Source organism: Rutidosis leptorrhynchoides, chromosome 6 (genome assembly GCF_046630445.1).
Source record: "Rutidosis leptorrhynchoides isolate AG116_Rl617_1_P2 chromosome 6, CSIRO_AGI_Rlap_v1, whole genome shotgun sequence".
Taxonomy (NCBI): Eukaryota; Viridiplantae; Streptophyta; class Magnoliopsida; order Asterales; family Asteraceae; genus Rutidosis; species Rutidosis leptorrhynchoides.
The window spans coordinates 324,328,902-324,342,553 of record NC_092338.1 but is presented as its reverse complement, the minus strand read 5'-3'; positions in this window follow the sequence as shown (position 1 = coordinate 324,342,553).

Below are 13,652 nucleotides of genomic sequence, written 5' to 3'. Positions count from 1 at the left end.
GTTCTTTCTTAGTAAATATATCAAACAGTTCATTCTCGGATTCATCATTGATGTTGACCTTCATAAACTCGTTAAACTCGGCATCTAGATCTTCATCCTTAATACTTATATGGTTAAAATCCCCTGTGTCTACATTCATTAATTCCCAAAAGTCTTCCTCAAAAAAAGAATCAATGTCATATAATCTTAAAATTGGAGCAGTTTCCACTAACCTAGTGTTTTCTATAGGTTCTGGATTTAGAATAGATTCTGTCATTTCAAATGTTCTAGGAAGTGTATTAGGAGTTTAGTGTATTAAGATTCTAATTTAATATGGCATGAATAAATAAACTAAGATTTAATATTATATATATATTCAATAGGAAAAAATGAACAGTAACAATTTTGACTTAATTTTGACTTTTAAAACTACATTTTTTAGACTAAATATATATTAACAGTTGTAGTACAAAAAAGAAATGTAGTCGTTGCGGAATGGTTGTTCCGTCTATATATAAGTGAATGTTGCGAGTTCGACCCTCCCTTGCCCCACAAAGTTTAATTTTTTTAATAAAAATACGGATTTCACTGGATGCATACTATTACTTCTAAATGCAGTTTTTTTTTTTTAAGCCTTACGCCGCTGCAACGCGCGGCTAACCCAAAAAACTAGTTATATTAATATGCTAAAATTTAATTAATTATTAAATAATTATGATAGTAACTATAAATATAAATATAAATATTATATATATAAGTATTTTATGGAACAACTTTTATCGCTTAACAACGAATAATCAAACATAAATCAGCCTATTGAATCTTTCAATACTTAAGTGACCTGTCAGCGTCTAGGTTCGAGCAGGAGCCTTTAAATCGAAACCCCAACAACCCTCCCCTAAAGGAAGACAGTCATCACCCGGTTGCATGCCCCACGCCTTAAACTTTTCCCACAATGCTCCCTATGTTAGGAATTTTAGTAAGCATTGACAAGACATGATAATCCTAAGTTATCAATCTCACCAATCAACAAGAAAATAACTAAGTGAAAACGTAAAATTAATGCAAGAAACGTAAAGGGACGAAATGAATTTAACGTCGTCATATCCAATATTACTATTGGTTTAATCAACAACCAACCAGGGAGAAGTTCTTATCATATTCGTGCTTAGGGTTATAGGAACAATAGGCTTACATTATATAGATATCAAAGCAAATCGTATCCTATTAAACTCAAATTCTGCACAGACTCGGGCTCACGGTCCGCGAGGAGTGTAAACTCGGATTTAACGTTTGCACAATGAATCTCGTGACCTGCGCGATTTTCTTCCCGTCCGCGAAAGGTTTTCGACCAGTTTTTACTCCATCCCCACGAACCATAACTATTCTCGCGACTTGTGAGCCATCGACGTCTTGAACTTGTTTCTAGGACACCATGTTTTGATAATCTTCAAACCACAACAATCTCCCACTTTGAAGATTGATCAACCCCAATAAACCTGAACCTTCATTCAAACATACCCCACATTAATCCTCAATCACCTAACTATGACTCCTTTTGATACCGGCGAATAGAACACCCTGGTCACGCCGCACTTCCACACCGCTACACCATAAGGGAAGGAAGTCTTTTGACACCAAAAGCACCACTGAGTGATAGTTCAATCTCTGTTACTCGCTTGGGTACAAGAATTCTCTCTGGATACATCACTTATCTCACTAAGTTATGAGATGATGGGTCGGAGTCCGACCCGATTCTAGCGACCTCATTGCCCAAGCAATCCATCCATACACAAAACCATATATTCTATTCATCTCTCTAACAATGAACAAACCTGCTGGTAAAACATATACATGGACTTTACCAATCAATACCTTGTACGGGAACGCTATCTCACCCTTAGTCGTCCACTTTATTGCTTTTGCTTTCACTGTTGGAACACCGACCATATACATGAGCACGAATTCAGACAAAGCCGATTTTTCACCCCAAGTCAACTCCCACTGTAGTGACTCCTAGAAAAATCCCCCATTCATCTTCACCGATCAATTGCAAAAAAGTTTCCATTAGAGATGATCTACCCGAAGTTTCGAAGACTCTAGTGTAACCAATTCTACCCGAACCTCCGACAATTTCGATCATTCCCGAACTTCCATTCGAACAAGACCCCTCAACAATATCAGAAAACTCTAGCCTTCTAAGATAGCCAGCACTAACTCTTCAACCTTGCCACACCTCCGAAGGAATATTAACCATATACATGGTTCCCGTCTTATAACCATGAGCAATGATACGAGCGCTCCCAATAACATTCCATTACTGATTATGAAACACGAATAAATCCGTTCATTATCCAATTTCCCAACTGAGATCAAGCTTCTCTTGATCTTGGGAATGAACCTTACATCCTAAAGTATCCATTCAACACCAAATTTTCTAATGACTAAGTCTCCAATGCCCGCAACATCAACTATCCTACCATCCACTAGACGAACTCTACCAAAATGGTACCTGAAATTAGTCATCTCGCCCATGCACGGGGAAACATGAAACGAGGAACGCGAATCTAACACCTAAGATCTGACAAGGACTCTCTCACAGCACATCAGCTCATCCTCAATCACTATAGCTGATGCGCTCTTGCTCGACTTCTCATTCGGACACTGCGACTTGAAGTGACCAACCTGCTGAAAACTCCAACACGTTACGTTTCTACTTCGTGATGGACTTTTAGATCTAGTTCTCCCCCTACCCCTGCATGTAACACTTAAAGCTGAACGCTAATTCCCACCCGAATCTTTCCTCCTGATTCATTAACTGAGAATCAAATCTCGAATCCCATCATATGTCAACTTAGTAGTTCCAGATGAACCACTAACCGCTGTAACCATGCCAGACTAACTCTCGGTAATGAAGACAAAAGAAACAACTCCTCTAACTTATCCTTGAATTTAACCCCGACCTATTTTAACCGAGTTATAATCAAGTTAAACTCATTCACATGATCCGCTGCTGAGGCACCCTCTACCATCTTAGCATTCACCAGCTTCTGTATTAATAAAACCTTATTCAGAGTAGAAGGTTTCTCGTACATGTTAGACAAAGCAGCAATCAATCCTGCATTTGTGGGCTCCCCTACATTGTTGTAATCGACGTTCTTGGCCAGAGAAAGTCAGACAACCCCTATGGCTTTATAACACCCCATAAAAATCCATTAACGGTGATGTTAACTCTGGTCCCAGTGCTTGGCTTGACTTCTGCGTAACAACAAAGTTTTACAGCGGAAGCAATTAATACCTGAGATAAAATATGCAAAACGGGTCAACATAAAGTTGAGTGAATCTACAGGTTTAAATAAATAGTTCATCGTATGTTTCAGAAAACAGTTTCCAAAAATCTTTTATCGAAAATCAGTTATCAAAATCGTTTATCAGTAATCGGTATCTGAAAATCAGTATTCAAAAATCAGTAAACATTTATCAGTATTAGACCACAAATGTTTCGTATCAAAAGTTTGTAGACACATCGTGTCCGGATTCAAATGTTTGTAGACTCACCGTGTCTAGTTTCCAATGTTTGTAGATAATACCATGTCTAGTTTCATCATATGTTAGACAACGAGATTTCATTCAAAGCATTGTAAAAATTATACATCTGTTATGAGCACTTGAATATGAAGCTTTAACTTGCGGATAGATAATACGCTACATGACTTCCTTTACCCTATATAACATACACTTATCAAGTATATGGTTACAAAGTGATAAGAACCCATTCGTTGAGTGAGGTTTGTCAAACCTACGGATTCGTTCTTATAGTTTGAGCCTTACGTAAGTGATAAATATATTCAAGCTAAGGGCTTTTGGATTAAACTCATTGTGTATATATTCAGTTTAGTACTCGTGTCTAATGCGTAAAACAGTTTCAAAATAGCATGTTATCTCATCCTGAAAAGTAAAAGTGTATGGGACTGTAGACTCACCTTGAGTAAACACAAGTAAAGAGTAGTCGGATTACTACGGTTGAGTAGTGTAACCTAGATATAACACTATATAGTTTACATAAATCTATTTCAATAGAGTGACTCATAGTACATTTGTCCTATTGCTTAGATCGATGCACTTGTAAAGTAAAAGTCAACACAAAAGTCAACAAGTCAAGAAAGTCAATAAAAGTCAAACTTAGTCAAGTTGGTCAACCTAAGTCAACTACATCAGTAGGTCATGTCAATGATGTCACAAATTCAAACCAAGGTCAACTCATAAGTTTCACACATCTGTTTAGCAAATTAACGTTTACTAGTTTATTATCGTACGTGTTCATAACGGTCATGCAATCGGACAAGCATTGTTCACAAATGACACATCAAGAAATTATAATAAAATCCAGATCACAAGTACATGTCATAAGATTTCTATAAAGACCAAGTACGCTATCATACAATTTCTAGAACTCACGTAACATGCAAAACTTTCTAGTTAAGTTTCTGTTTGCGCATCAGTTTCATAATAATTCTCATTTAATCTAGGAAATGGTAAATCACAAACGGCTAATTGCAGATGGTTCCAATCATCCCAAATCATCAGTGGTAAAAAGATCTAAGAAAACCATGTATCCAATTTGTACAGTTTTGACCAACAAGTCGGACTTCCTGATTTAGACAGAATCCAGACCTTTGGTTTCGGCACGCATACAAAACATAGAAATTCGTGTTTTTAGAGATAGACATATAAATGAGATATGCTAAGGAACATACATTTAAAAACATACCAAAATATTAAGGACTAAATCAATTTCTACTTCATGCTAGACAAGTAAATGTACAAAAGAGACAGATATGATCCCGTTCAGGTAGTCGTTTTCGGGGTCGATTATACGAGTATCTAGAGACAATTAGCACATGAGGTCTACATGAAAGATCAAGTACTAATCATGTGATTTCCAGAATACAAAAGCTTAGTTTCTAAAAATCATGTTAAGTGGTCGTTTGATTCAACGGAAATCACTTTTTAACAAGTTTTACCGCAAATGTTCGAGTAAGCATAAAATGACTTTCAAAAATCCAATAGCTATAATATCCTAGTCCATTTTATGTGTTTTTCAATTATCTATCCATATAACATCAGTTCATGAGCCAATTCCAATCACACAAATTTTATTTTTCGAAATACAGCATAAATACGTACCGAAACTTCAATTATGCATAACTTAAGCTATACATAACGAAATCACGCGATTCTTGTGAGCAGAGTTATTAATTTTTCTATAGATTTCCATCCAGACAATTTATATTAACAAAAAACAAACTCATCATATTAGTATCATAGCAATCAAATTCGTGATTAAACCTAGCATGCAATCCGGACATTATAACGACTAATTACGTGTACAAATACAACCAATATAGCAATAGAACATCTAGACTATGAAAATAATAATAAAAATCAGATTTAAATATCTAGGTTTTGCAAATATACCTTAATCGAGCAATCAATGGACGTTACTAGATGTAGAATGACGCGTAGAACAACGTTTATGTTCAAGGTTTTGTCTAATTTTGAGTTTTGATGGTGGCTATGGTGTGATGATGGTCGACGGTTGCAAAGGGAGAGGGAGGGAGTAGATTTCGATAAATATTAGGTTAGAATGAAAGTCTGGATAACTTACGTGCTAGTTATATCTCAATTAGGGCCTAACTAAAGAACACTAGTGACCATTAAGCCCAAAACAAATCAAAGAAGGGCCCTCCCTTGTAAATTTCGACCAACGCTGGAAAAAGAGAGTCATTGGGCTCTCAAATGTTTCTAGACAAGTTTCCTAAGTGCACCAATTAAGTGTCGTTAGCCGAAAATGAAAACTGAATCGCTAAATGTTAATTTATCGCGTTTTTAATCTATAAAAATCTAATAAATTGAAAGTATTTTTAAAATACAATAATTATATAAAATAATTATTGAAAGCGTATTATATTATGTTTTGGCTTGCTTGTTCATTAAGTGTGGTTCGTTTCTAGTTACCGTTAACCGAAACCGAATTTCCGGAACTTTAACCGGTCGTTAAAACACAATCTACCAAGTTTAATTTATTAAATAAATAATAAATTAAATAAGTTTTTCTTAAAGTGAATAATATTCTATTAAAAATTCAATCGTTTCGCAGTCTCGTGAGACCTCTGTTGCAGTTTTTAAAGCCGTATCGTTTTCTCAGTATTTCAAACCATGAAATAAGTTTTCCGGCTAATATAAACATATATTAGATATAGTAGTTCATCATGAACTCAAGTATGCATTTAATTCAATTAAATACACAAAATTCAAGTAAGCTCCGTTAAATAATTTAACGGGCAGTTAACGAAGCTTAACGGGAATAGCAGGGTTGTTACATTACCTCCCCGTTAATGGAATTTTGTCCTGAAATTTAGTGCACGTCCACTGGAGTTGTTCCGTCAGGAAACAGTTGCAGGTACTTTGGTTTCATTCGGTCTTCACGTTCCCATGTGAATTCTGGTCCTCTGCGTGCATTCCATAGAACCTTCACAATCGGTATGTTGCTCTGCTTTAAGCGTTTGACCTCAACGTCCATGATTTCAACAGGTTCCTCCATGAAATGTAGTTTACTATCAACTTGTATCTCGTCCAAGGGAATTATCAGGTTCTCGTCTGACAAGCACTTCTTCAAGTTTGACACGTGAAACATATCATGAATCTAATTAAGCTTTTGAGGTAGACTTAATCTATAAGCTACGGGTCCAACCCGTTCAGTGATCTCAAATGGTCCAACATACCTTGGAATTAACTTTCCTCGTTTTCCAAAACGTACTACACCTTTCCAAGGTGATACTTTCAGCATAACCTTGTCACCAACTTGAAATTCTAGAGGTCGCCTTCGAACATCAGCATAGCTCTTTTGTCGACTTCGAGCTGTTTTCAACCTCTATTGAATTTGCACAAGTTTCTATGTAGTCTCGTGAATAAACTCAGGTCCAGTCAATTGACTGTCCCCTAATTCACTCCAGCATTACGGTGATCTACACTTCCTCCCGTATAACATCTCGAAAGGTGCGGCCTTTATGGTCATATGATAACTATTGTTGTACGGGAATTCTGCCAGTGGTAGATGCTTATCCCATCCGTTCCCAAAGTGAATAACACATGCTCTCAACATGTCCTCTAAAGTTTGGATGGTTCTTTCGCTTTGGCCATCTGTCTAGGGGTGATACGCTGTACTCATATCAAGTCGAGTTCCCATTGCCTTTTGTAATGTTTGCCAAAATCTAGATGTAAACCTGCTGTCGCGGTCGGAGATAATAGATATAGGCACACCATGTCTGGAAACCACTTCCTTCAGGTAAACCTGTGCCAGCTTCTCCATCTTATCAGTTTCTTTAATCGGTAGAAAATGAGCAGATTTAGTGAGACGATCTATAATAACCCAGATGGTGTCATAATCTCCCACGGTCTTGGGTAACCTAGTAATAAAGTCCATAGCAATACATTCCCATTTCCACTGGGGAATCTCTAGTTGTGTCAGCAGTCCTGACGGGCTCTGATGTTGACCTTAGCACATGTGAAGCATTTACCAATGTAGGTAGCGATATCGGCCTTCAGATCGAGCCATCAGTATAATGCCTTAAGATCTTGATACATTTTGTCAGATCCAGGGTGAATAGAGTATCTTGACTTGTGTGCCTCATCTAGTACGAGTTCCTTAGTCCGCCAAATTTCGGTACCCAGATTCTATTAGCAAAGTAGTGAGTTCCGTCATCTCTAATGACAAACTATTTATCTAGGCCCTTGAGAGATTCAATAACAATATTCTCTTGCATTAAAGCCTCTAGAAGTGCATTGCATATTTGAGAAGTAAGATTCGTATAAACGGTCATGTTCATCGCTCTAACTCAGAGAGGTTTAGCTTTCTCCTTCCTACTCAAGGCATCTGCGACAACATTAGCCTTGCCAGGATGGTAGCGAATTTCACAGTCGTAGTTATTCAGTAGTTCCACCCAACGTCTCTGTCTCATGTTGAGTTGTTTTTGGTCGAAGATATGTTGCAGGCTCTTGTGATCGGTGAATATTGTAAAATTAGTACCATACAAGTAGTGTCTCCACATTTTCAGTGCAAAGACCACAACACCAAGTTCCAAATCATGTGTCGTATAGCTCTGTTCATGGATCTTCAACTGTCGGGATCTGTAGGCAATCACCTTCTTTCGTTGCATGAACACGCAACCAAATCCTTGTCGTGAAGCATCACAGTTATAACACCCCGCTAAATTCTCATCTGACGGCGTGTTAATCATAGGTCCCACAGTAACAGTTATGCCCTCTAAGTGAGACGTTTCAAAAGCATTCGCATTTAATTTTATTAAAACAGTTGACTTTTAAAACATAAGTCAATAGCCAAGAGTAATACTATTATGATCGTAACCACAAGCCAACAATATTAAACAAGTGCAAAAGTTTAAATGCGAAAGTAATCAATGTCTTTATTAAATCATGCTGACTCCACGGCCAGACTAAGTATCAAACAGACTGCGGAAGCTATACCTCTTATGGACCTGAGAATAAAACACGCAAAAATAGGTCAACAATAATGTTGGTGAATCTACAGGTTTAAGTAATGTAAAACAATATCTGAAAAACAATGTTCAGAAAAATAATTCATTTGCATTTGACCACGAGATTTCAATAAGCACAACCCAAACGTTGCAAAATGTACATAATCCATGAGCACCTGAATACTAGCATAAAGACATGCGTATAGTATACACTACACTTATCCTTTACCCCATAAAACATATGCACTTGTTCGAGTGTACATACAGTTCAAAGTAAATGCACCACAGTTATAGTAGGGTGACGTTTGTCTAACCTAACAGATCCATCCATATAAATTGTGCTTACCCGAAGGTAATAAAAGTATTCAAGTTAGGGGTTTGTGAACAATAACTCAATATGTAATATAGTACTCGTGTCAAAATTAAAAACATTTGTAAACAACGTGTATTCTCATCCCAAAAATAGTAACTAAAAGTGGGACTGTAGACTCACCTTTGAAAAGCTCAGAATGAATAGTAAGCGAAATAGCTTGTACGGTTTACTGCCGAGTAATGTAACCTAGGTATACGTATTTAGGTTGGTCAATATTTATATCTTATACAATAGTGGTTTCATAGAGTAAGTTGTCCTATTGCTCAGACTCGACGCGTTACAAAGTAGAAGTCAACACATAGTCAACTAGTTCAAGCAAGTCAACAAAAGTCAACAGAAGTCAAACTAAAAGTCAAACTTAGTCAAAGTGGTCAACAAAAGTCAACACATCAGTAGGTTCATGTCAAATTTTGGTCAAAGTAGTCAAGCTTGGTTCATATCATTCATCTCAGTTTTAGTTTCAAGTTTCATCGATTAACGATTTCGTGGTCACACCGCATGTTAAGTAGTGTACGACTAAAACACATATGCATATATGACAATCAATTTTTACTCAAGACATGTAAATGTTCATTAGTCAACGTATAACCTTTCACAAGTTCAAAATAATAACCTTAGCATGAAACACATAATCGTATTCACAAAACACGTTGCATGAAATCAGTTTCAATCTGCGCATCAATCTCAAAATGGTCATAACCGGAGCTAAGAGCATGCAATTAAAGCAAGGTCAGTGGACATGCTTCAAGGACAATTTAAAATAACACATATCAAAATATGAGATGTTTTGGTTTAGCCAATTGGCACAGTTTATTCCAGTAAGTCTGACCTTCTGTTTCAGCTCAATTAAGTAGTTATCTAATCTTTGTCCTTATTGTGCATAATGTATCAGGTTTCTAGGTTTTCCATAAACTAGACTTTTGTCACATAAAATATAAAGTTTAAATATCCAGAAGATAAAGTTCTAAAACTACCCACAACTCAACATAAAGAGCCAAAGGTACATACTTAACAGATTCAGATTGAAATCAGGTTATCGTTTTCGCACGCACATTATGCAAGCTATACAAATCCAAATAACACAAGGCCTAGATGAAAATTTATCTAAAACATATGAATTTTACATATATTCAAATACTTGATTCAATATCTCATTTCAAATTGATTTTAAAATCTATTTTAGTCTACCGAGCAAATCAGTTTTGTCAAGAACATTCGTTTAAGCATAACGTGAGCTTTACAACTCCAAATAGCATGATATCCTGGTCTAAATTGAATGTTTTTGAATTCTATACACAATTATGATTAGTTCATAACTCAATTCCATACCCATTTTCCATAATTTGAATAAATCACAGATTCATCAACAAACTTCATTTAATCATAACTTGAACATACGCTAACGAAAATACGCAAATCCATAGCCTAAATTTATTAATTTTTTGAGAGGATTATGAATATGTAATAGTATTTAACATTCAACAAAGTTAAGTTTTTGTAACCATGCGAACAAATTCGGGATTAACCCTAATCACATCAAACGAACGAATTAACGCAAGCAATTTACATGTACGCGTATAAACTTGAGCAATTGACATCTTACACTATCAAACTTCATCAAAATCAGATTTTTAAATATTAGGGTTCATAGAATTATAACTTTGATCACAAAATTACTTATATCAACGCGTAGCTATCGATGTGAATTGCAATCTTTATGTTGAAGGTTTAATCTAAAAGTGAAAAATTGATGGTGATGGTGTGGTGGTGATGGTCAACGATGAAGGAGACATGAGACGGGAGAAACAGTCGACTGGTTAGGGTATTGTGAGGGTTTGTGGATTACTTGCTATTTTAATCTCCATAAGGCCCTAATTAAATTAACTCATGGACCAAATCACAAGCTAGTGGTCCAAAACAAAAATTAAAGGGGTGTGGTGGGGGGGGGGGGGGTTCGGTTGTGGCTCACATGGGATTGGTTTCCGGGCTCTCGTTGTCCAATAGCGTGCACTCGTAGTCCGTTTCAAGTGCCGTTTAAATGTACCGAAGGCCCGGAATGCTAAATCGATCGTTAAAAAGCAACCAATAAGTTTAGTTTATTAAAATACCAATAAATTTAATATTTTACAAAGTTAATAATTATTAAAATAATTATTAAAAATAAACCCAAGCGTTTTGTTACTCGAAAGTGATTTTGCAGTTGATACAGTCGAAACAGACGGTTTTATTTGTGCGATGTCGTCAGGCCGCAGCGCGCCATAATCAACCACCAAGGAGGTGGTACTCTTTTAAATTTATATTTAGCGGGGCCTAAATCGTACTACTCCTTAGTATGAGTAAGGGAAGTATGACCTAGAGTCGTATTTTTGAGATATCAGTAGAATCGAACCTATATTTAAGCCTAAGATAGTTATGAAGGAGTAGTGGTTAATTAATTTTGGGATTTTCTAATTTATAAGATAAATAAAGTAAATGCGATAAAATTCGTAATTCAGATAAGGTTAAAGTGAGTGCATACTATGATTTCATCAGTTATTCTGCCGAGATTATGGAGTGCTGGCTCATGAATAGGCAGAGGCCTTGTATTCATCACACTGGTCCTAAACGCCCCTGTCATGAGACATGTCACTGGGTACTGCATTAGGCTTGAAGATTCTGAATAGACAGCAATGTCCCTTACCCCCGACGCCCGTGCAGTCTGACTACAGGCATACACGTTCAGACGACTCATCCAATTGAGTGACTCGGTTGTGTGACGTATTAACATTCCACAATGGTCTAAACTTTCTTAAGCATAATAGAATACATGGTTTACCATATCCGAGAGACGTGATGTGTTTCAATGCTTTCGTTAACGATTGGTTTTAAAAGATGGTTAGGCCCTTAAAAAGAGTTCAACTATAAAGAACACCATGGCCAAGTCAAGATGACTTCCATGAACACGTTCGGTTATCCTAACGGTCCAATCCTTTATGTGTCTAAACAAACAGTTCCTTAATTAACTAAGAATCCCTCAAGCGGGGTGCAATGCTTGAGACCACATTATGGTGCAGTGCACTAATCAACACTGACCGGGTTCCATGGCCTTACTTAGCAGAGGTACTGCTTACAACAACCGCTGTACTTCAGCATGCCCGTACGAAGTTTATATGATTGGTGACTACACTAGCATGGTCTAGGACCGATAATGTACTAAGGGTATAGTTAGATGTTTCACTACGAAAGAGTCCTCAGTCAAAATCCAAAGCTTGATAGACTTACTACAACCGGTGTGCCTCAGTCGATCTTACATTGTATCTGATAGAATTCTCTTACCAAGGGGTGACACAGATAGTGTTCTCTGAATCGGGGTTCACGACTTCCCAATAACAGAGCCAATAACTACATTCTATTAGTTTGAAAAGCGATTGAGTTTAAAGCATACTCGGAAAGCATTTCAACAGCATACACAAACCATAATATTATTTTAGCATTATAACTGCTTACATCATAGCATACACTAAAGATAACTACTCGCTAATCATGGCAACAATATCACAGAACATAATGATTATATAAAGATAAGGGATAGAAGTACCAGTAGATTAAACGAGTTCCGAATATAAAAGTGACAACTTTAAGACTCCAGACCGCGCCTAATACAATCTTCGGAGTTCTTCTCCGGGTACTAGGTTTCCCGCACGGAGTTGAAGGCCTTGAGAGTATGAATAATATTGTACAAGAGAGAGAAAGAAATGAATTGAAGTGTTTGTTGGAATGAATGACAAAGACCCTTTAAATAAGCACAAAATTTGCCTACAAACAGCTGGCAGGCCATTTGGCAAGCCGTTTGCAGGGTTCGTTTGCTAAGGCAAGCCGTTTAATGAGGCCGTTTGATCTGGGCATTTGGCATGCCGTTTGCCACACTAGCAGGCCATTTGTCAGCCTGTTTGGCAAGCCGTTTGGCTTGCTGATTCCCTGGATCGTAACTTGATTTCTTGTCATTCACCATTTTCGCTCTAGAATCTTCATTTTAGCTCCGATTCTCTTGATTCTTTTTGCACCGTCTTCGTAATTACTTGTTCTTCAATTTTAACCGATGAAGTGGGTATTTTGCCTACAAAGTTCGAATCTTTCTTGTTTTTGGGCCTTAATACCGGGGTGAAAGCGTGACTTTTTAGCCTATATCAAATATCCCACACTTAGACTTTTCTTGTCCTCAAGCAAACTCTCATTTCCTTAAGAATCTTTTCGGAGTTTCTTTTCTAATAGACTAAGTGGTTTGCTTTTATTATAAGAGCAAAAAGATAAGGTGAGTCATCTATGTTATGATTGAAACTATCTCTGCAAGCATGCGAGGAGGTTACATGACATAGGCTAGCTTTCACGGGTTACTCAAATCACACATGTGTTTAGGGTTCCCTATAGATCTAAGAAATGAATTCACTCATAGCCAGTCATGCTGCACCCATAGTCATAAGCTTGATAAAGACTCAAATCCTTGCTGCTAATGCGAGAACGGTAGTAATCTTTAGCTTATAGGTCATTTGTCAATGATGGAAACGGAATTTTGGAGTGGTAGTGAAGTTGTTTTTGAGGGGTGAGATAAAAGAGTAATGTAGTCTTTATACAGACTTTTATTTGGATAGATAGGAGTGCTGAAGTGTTTGAGAAGCATTTTTGAACTTTTCTTCATATGATACTCATTTTCGGTCAAGTTTTCTTCGGCATTTATCTTATTATGTTCTGCTCCTTTTTTCAGA